Raw genomic sequence first — 8,327 nt, 5'->3', positions numbered from 1 at the left:
TTGACTACTAGAGTAATGGATTTAACTCTAGCAAAGGGAGATGATTTGATTCTTCTAGTTATTATGGTTATTGTGGAGATCAACAAGCTAGTTTGAGTTCTATGCCATGTATTTGGCTATGTCAAAAGGTGTTCACCTTTTGACACCTTCAAAGTATGTTCAAGATCAACAAGCTAGTTTGGTTAGTATGGAGATTAGTAAGCTGGTTAGTGTGGTTACTATGAAGACCAGTAAGCTAGTTTGAGTTCTTGTGCCATGGATTGGCTATGTTGACCTTTGTGTTAAGAATCATGGATATCTAGAGCATGCAATAGAGCGAAAGTAATGGAGCAAGAGGAGAGCGAAGCATAAATGAATGAACAAGCATAAGCAACTTATTGAACATCATTGAGACTCCATAGCTTGAGAAAGGACACAAGATGTATAGAAAGCTTCTTGTATTACTTTCTATTTCAGCCACTCCACACTTGGCTTACCCTTCTCCTTCATGTTGTTACAAAAAGGAGGATCTCCTGCCCTTTATATAGGCTCTACCAAGGGCTAGGGTTTAGGCTAACACTAGATCCCTTTTCGACCCACATGCCCACTTTATTTGGGTGTGTTCACACCTCCATTACCTCTTTCCCTCATCCTTAACCTTGTACATCATTTGGCTTACCCTTCTCCTTCATGTTATTATAAAAAGTAGGGTCTCTTGCCCTTTATATAGGCTCCACCAAGGGCTAGGGTTTGGGCTAACCCTAGATCCCTTTTCTACCCACATGCCCACTTTATTTCGGTGTGTTCACACCTCCATTACCTCTTCCCCTTATCCTTAACCTTGTACATCATATATTTCAATACCCCCTCTCAATGTCACCAACAAGGTGAGCATTGGACATTCAAGTTCAAAAAAGGCGCCCTCTCAACCATAGGATAAAAGACAAGGTAGGTAGCCTTTATATATAGGCTATTACAAAAGAGATGAGTTATAGAGTAATGTGGTTCACTCCCAATTCTAGCAAACATGTTTCACTCCTTGATGACTAGAAGAGTTTCTCGTCATGTGAGGAACTTACATAATTTCCCTCAACCTAAGTGACATCTTTGGTACAATCTCTTCTAAAAAGGCATATTTCATCACACTTGTTATGTTTTCTCTTTGATGGATATTTCTTGAAGCATCGGGCTTCAACATGCCCCTTCTTTTTGCAAAAAGTACATTTCAAGTGGGATTTTGATGTACCATGTTTCATCATCACAAAAGCTTGATTTTTTGATGTAAATGTAGAGCCACTATTTGTTTTGACCCTTATATCTTCTTCAACAAGTGCATAATAATACCTTCAAATGTTAGATCAGGGAGGTGCTTCAATGTGGTCTCAAGGCTATCGACGAATGACGTGTGCATGCTCTTCAAAAGCATGGCAATAGTATCATCTTCTTCAACTTTGGCATCAATGCTTGCAAGTTTTCCCATGATGCTATTCATCTCACTATAACGAAGTCTCCAAGAGATTCACCCTCCTGTATCTCAAGACCAAAAAACTTAACCTTAAGTGCAATCTTTAAGTGTTGTGCCTTGGCTCCATAAATCCTCTCAAGCTCATCCTAAGATGCTTTTGCTGATCTTATATCTACCCCAAGATGGATGAGTTTCTTATGAATATGAAGGAAAACAATGGCATGAGCCCTCTCATCATCTTCTATAATCTTTAGAGCTTCAAGGTCCACCTTCTTCGTGCCTTTTACCAAAAATTTGAGCATCAACATGTATTTTACTTGAACTTGCCAAGTATGGAAACCCTCGATCTTCAAGGTCCACCTTCTTCGTGCCTTTTACCAAAGGCCATAAACCTTTGAGCATCAACATGTATTTTACTTGAACTTGCCAAGTATGGAAACCCTCGCCATCAAACTTCTCAATCGAGACTCTTATCTCCTTTGACATGATTGGGGTAGGAGAGGTCTTACCACTTGTTAGAAAACAAGGGCAGTGTCTAACTTCGTTTTTATAAGGCAAAAAATAATCAAGTCTTGAAAAAAAAAAAGGTGTGCTTGAGCGGGTTCAAAGATTAAAAATTACCTTGCACTCTGATGAGCAAGGGTGAGTGAAATTCTTTGGCAATCTTCGAGAGAAAGGTTTGAAAACCTTTAGATAGAAAGTTTATATATATATATAAACTTAAAGAGAATAAACTTTGAAATCAAAAACCTTTGAAGGTTCGATTTTTGTTTTATTTTTTTCTTAAAAAATGCCAAAGCGATGATCTATGTTTTGTGTTGCACAGGTCCTTTACGCTGTTGAAGCTTGCGTTTGTTGTTGTTGCCAGACGGAGGAGTTGGCTGTCCGCTGCATTGCGGAATGCTTACAACTGCTGGCTGCATTAACGACCGGCGATGCGCCGCCTCTGTCTCTTCTCACCTCCTTTTATTGTGGGGCTAAGAAGAGTACCAGCCGCCAAGAGCAACACCTTCACTTCTTCAGAAGCTCCCATGCCTCTTCTTCAAAGTTCTAAAGAAAATACAGACTGATTTTTTTTTTTGTTGAAAAAAAAATGAATGGACTTACAACAACGTTTTTCTTTCTTGTCGATGACGATCTACTTCTTCTTCTTCTTCCACGCTTCAAGAGCTTTTTGGTGATGGAGTCCTCCTCTTTGATGAAGCTCTTCAAACCTTCACTCCTTTGAAGTTCCTCTCCTACTACCACCATCTTCTTACTTGGGAATGGCTTATATGAGAGAGAGACACATTGAAGGAGGATCTTAACCGTAGCAGCAAGGCTCTGATACAATGTTAAGAATCATAGATATCTAGAGCATGCAATAGCAAAAGCAATGGAACAAGAGGAGAGCAAAACATAAATGAATGAACAAGCATAAACAACTTACTGAACATCATTGAGACTCCATCGTTTGAGAGACGACACAAGATGTACAGAAAGCTTCTTATATTACTTTCTATTTCAGCCACTCCATAGTTGCTTACCCTTATCCTTCACACCCACAGATGCCTCTATGAGTGTATACATGCACATACATCAAGAGAGTTAATTATCTACTAGACAACTTCAAGAGTATCTTTCAATAGGGCATGTGAGGCCTAGTAAATCTCCTTGAGATGCACTAATTTTATTAGTGGAAAAGAGAATGAGGTTGCTAGGCAACTTCAAGAGTATCTCCAAATTGGGCTTATGAGGCCAAGTAAATCTCCTTAGGGTGCACCAATTTTACTCGTGGTGGATAAGAAGGATAAGACTAAGAGGACGTGTGTGATTATAAGAATCTCAATAAGTTAACAATTAAGAATAGATATCCTTTGCTGCCAAGAATGGATGTCCTTACTGATCAGCTTTGTGGAGCACGATACTTCACAAAGATTGATCGGCTTTGTGGTGCGTGATACTTCACAAAGTTTGATCTTAGAACCTGTTATCATTAGATTAAAATATTTAAGATAGTTTTAGAGCTAGGTGTGGACATTATGAGTTCTTAGTGTTATCATTTGGACTCACAAATGCACTAGTAACTTTTCAGTAGAGATTATGAATGATTATGAGTTCTTAGTGTTATCATTTGGACTCACAAATGCACTAGTAACTTTTCAGTAAAGATGATAAATGATATTTTTGTCCAAATCTAGGAAAGTCTATGATAGTCTTTTTAGATGAGGGAGTTTGACTTTGAGATTAGTTATCAAAAATAATGTACCAATAGAGTGACATACATTAGACATGTGAATCGGCTTGCTTTTGTTGAGATTCAATCAGCTTTGCTAACATTTTTAACTCTCTTAAGTGCTTGTATATTAAAGTGAAATATTCTTTAGTGAATCGGCTTGCTTTTGTTGAGATTCAATCAGCTTTGCTAACATTTTTAACTCTCTTAAGTGCTTGTATATTAAAGTGAAATATTCTTTAGTAGAGTTTAGAATATAGTTTAGGCTAGGATGATTGCTATGAGTATGAGATTGAGGGAGTAGATTGCTATAAGTATTAGATTAAGGGAGTAGATTACTCTTCCAAAAGGGAAAGGTCGATATACATGATGTAGTTTAGACTAGGAAGACTACTATGCATATTGGATTGATGGAGAATTCTATTTGAAATGGATTGTTCTTCCAAAAGGGAAAGGCCTATGTACGTGATATAGATGATGTGAGGAGTCACATCATATTTATGTGTTATGACACACCTGCTATATAGGGAATCTAGGAATACTGAGGACTGAGCAATTATTAAAGAAGAGATTTCTTTAGGCCAAATTTGAAGACTGATGTCAAATAATATGTTCAAAAGTGCTAGCAATGTTGTTCAAGTCAAGAGCATACCTTAGCCTTGCCGAGCTAAGTGTTGTTGAGCCTTGCCTTAGAGCCATAATTGTAACTCCCCGATGTGGGTGTGTTAGCTCATATCCTCACTTCATTGTCACATTGGAATGCTCCTTTACTAATGGGGTGAAGAAAGAGCTCCCCATGCCTAGATGGAGGAAAAAAGAGATAGCCTTCACGATGGTTCTCTCATAAAAAGCGAGGAAAGAAGAAGGAGCTAATGTTACAGGAGGGAATCTATAAATAAGCCTATCGAGTAAGCATCCATCAAGAAAGTAATATTTAATAATAAAGAAGAGAAGAGCTCACAAGTATTCAATTATAAGGAAATGATTGGTGTCAAAATGACTTACATATAATGACTAGTTTTCATACTAGGTGCAACAAAGGGAATTTTAGGAGCATATTCTACATGGGGGATGGGCCTAGGCACATAGGACTTAGGGGTATTTACATATGTAGTGTTAGGGGCATGTGGGCCTTGGGACTATAAAAGGCACTAGCCCTAGGACTATTGTATCTTTTGATTACCCTTTGATGACCTTTTGATCATTTGACATATACCTTTCTTGGAGCTCATGCTTCTATGGCTAAATCATGGTAGTCTTTCCATGTTTAGGTGACTACTCCCTATAAGGAGTGGATCTTAGCTTTTATGGGAGCTGGCTCATGATCCTTTAGGTGTGGATTATCACATGGCTTTTCATGTATATGGCTTAGATCCATTCCCAAATCTCAACTTGGTTAGATCCCTTCTTTACATTGATCCATTCCCACATCTCAACTTGGTTAGATCCCTTCTTCACATTAGTATCAGAGCTTTACATTGATCTTGGATATGGCTTAGATCCATTCCCAAATCTCAACTTGGTTAGATCCCTTCTTCACATTAGTATCATAGCTTTACATTAATCTTGGTAGTTTGGCTTTGATTTTGGTGGGTGATTTAAGACTTAATAAATTTTTAATTAAGTTTTACATAGTTTTTCAAGATTACTATTATCTTGATTTATGGGGATTCGTATTAAGATTAGTGTTAATTATTTTTGAATCTATGCTAATCACTATTTTTAAAAATCTTATTCTCTGAGTTTAGTGCATTATTTCTTGATTAGTGACTTCTATGTGATCAAATCTTTCCATAAACCCTAGGTTGCTTCATCATTTTCCTAGTTTTTGGGAAATCTTGGCAATTTGGAGAGAACTATTAATTGCTATGCAAATCTTGGAACACAGTTTATTAAGGTGTGTAGATTGGAATCTATTAGTTGCTATGCGAATCTTGGTGCATAGTTTATCAAGAAGGTGTGTAGATTACAATCTATTACATATTGGAGCAAATTTACATGCAATTTATAGTTGTATTATAGATGTATGCAAAGTTTGCTGTGCAGAGTGGTGCAGTTTATAAATTTGTTAGATTGTGTAAAATGTGATGTGCACATTGCAATTTACAAGGTTCTTGGTGAAGATTGGTGAAGTTTACAAGATTATGTGTAGAAATCAACAAATTTGGGTGCAAACTTTCCTGATCTTGTGATCATTTCCTATTAAAATCTATATTTCTTTAAGAGAAATTGCAACAAGCATGACTAAGCTAAGATATTAGGATGATGGATCTACTCAAGACATGGAGTAGGCATGGGTGTAGGTCACCATCCAAGGCAATAGCTAAGAAGGCCATGAAAGCTTGGGCATAAGCTCCAAGAAGGCAAGATGTCTATATCAAAAAATAAGGTGATAAAGGTACAACATTCTAGACCAAGGTCACGTATATAGTGCCTCGCCAGTTCACACTAGCTAACAATATGCCCATGCCCCAAATCCATGTTCAAGGGACCCAAGGTCCATGTGCCTAGGCCCATACCCACACCACTTAATACTCTATGATATAGAACCTTCTCCCTTATAAAGTGATAATGCACCTCAATGTGCTTCATCCTAGCATGGTATATTAGGTTATTGGCTAGCTATACTCATGTTATCATAATAAATGATAATGCTATCCATAGGCTCACTCATATCACTACGTAGCTTTTGGAACCAAGCTACCTCAAAAGGCTACCATAGTAGCACCCATGTATTATGGCTCTATACTCACAAAGGTAACTGTCAGTTGTTTCTTATTGCTCCAACTCATAAAAACACTCCCCAAAGAAAACATGAAGCCGCTATTAAATCTCATGTCTACGAAACTACTAGCCCAATCAACATCTGTGTACCCATGTAGCTATGTATCTATGTGCCAGCCTCGTAGAAAAGTTCATAATCAAGTGTGGAATTTATGTACCTGAGAATCCATCTAGCCACTTCCAAGTGTGGCTTCCTAGGGGCCAGCATAGTCTAACTCACAAGTCCAACAACGTAGCTTAATTTTGACCTAGTAATGATCATGTAGATCAAGCTTTTCACTATGCACCTGTACATAGTGGGGTCCTTTTCTAACTCACAAGTCCAACAACATAGCTTAAGTTTGGCCTAGTAATGATCATATAGATCAAGCTTCCCACTATGCACCAGTACCATAACGGGATCCTTTTAAAACTCACCTATATTTGAGGAAAGCTTTGTGTTATTCTCCAATGGCGCTAAAATAGGCTTACAACCTATCATACCATACTTGGATAACATGTCTAAGTATGGCTTAGATAACATGTCCAAGCCATGTTGCCAACACTACAACATGTTCTTGAAAATGTAACTTCAGAATCACATGCTACATGTTTAATAATACCTTGGCATAAACTAATTATGTCATTTTCATCACATAATAAGGCTGTATATCCCTTGGATTCATCTTGTACATCCTCCCACTCTAATCACACATTTATAGTATTCGTACAAAATATGTTCTTGTTGGATTGGCAACTACCCATATCTATCAAAAGAAATCATTGTACGGATGTCACCAGCCATATCCAAATGACACAAGTATCCGTATAAGTCTTCCAATGTGTTGTCATATGCATGAATGTTAAATTTGAGTGGAAAAATGCAATTCTCTCGTGGACTTGCACATCCTTTGTATGGACTATCATCAATGAGAATTGTCCTTGTTACATAGAATTACATTGGTGCCAAACCTTTTCGAGTGGTTTGAACATGAGCTCTATACTCATCTTTTCTGGCCTAAATATCTTCTCGGCGATCATATATATAACACTCCTGGACTATCCCCACACAATAAAAAATGGTAATTGTCTCCCTATATGTAATTCTAAAGTTTCCACCATATGCACCACATTTTTATGCAAAGCCATGGACCATATCCCAACATGGAACTTTATGAATAGATTGGCTAAAAACTCTATACATCCTAGACGAAGTATAATCTATTGTTTCCCACAACATAAGCTTTTATGCTTATCTGACTTTGTGAAGCAACTTTCTAACAATAATCCTTCAAATCCAGTATTACAGATATTTGGCCCGTCACATCCCTTGTATTTAATCCTATATTGTCATTATCTTCATTAATACATTTATGATATACTTTATTTGTTAGAAAAAATAGATGAAACCCATGTTGTTAGTTGATCAAAACTCAATCAAAAAATCACACACACATAATTTCTTACAAATATTGCATATATTTTCACTACATAAAATTAAATTTGGTATTATGATCTGTTATCCACATATTGTGGATGGTTTTGAATGTTGGATTTGGTTAGTTATCCAAATCTCACTAGATGATGTCTTGTGCATGGGTGTTATGGGAAAAAAGAAAAAGATAGAAGACATTGAGTCAATCCCAAAACTTAATTAAAAAATCATGAATAGATAGATGCTTTCATTACTCTTAAATACTCGATATATCTCTAAGTACGTAGAATTAAACTTAGTCATTGTTAATCCCATTTTGGATTAATCAGTATGCTCCTCCAATTGAGGACATTAATAAGTGTCATGAAAAGACACTAAAAAAGTTATACATTATGAGATATTGGCCACCCCCAAGGCCTAGTTAAGTAAGTTTTGGCACCTAAGTGTGAATAAGAGCCAAATGTATATAA

Source organism: Cibotium barometz, chromosome 42, assembly GCF_041138505.1.
Source record: "Cibotium barometz isolate CiBa-2024 chromosome 42, ASM4113850v1, whole genome shotgun sequence".
In the NCBI taxonomy this organism is placed as follows: domain Eukaryota; kingdom Viridiplantae; phylum Streptophyta; class Polypodiopsida; order Cyatheales; family Cibotiaceae; genus Cibotium; species Cibotium barometz.
Note: the sequence above shows the minus strand (reverse complement) of the source record.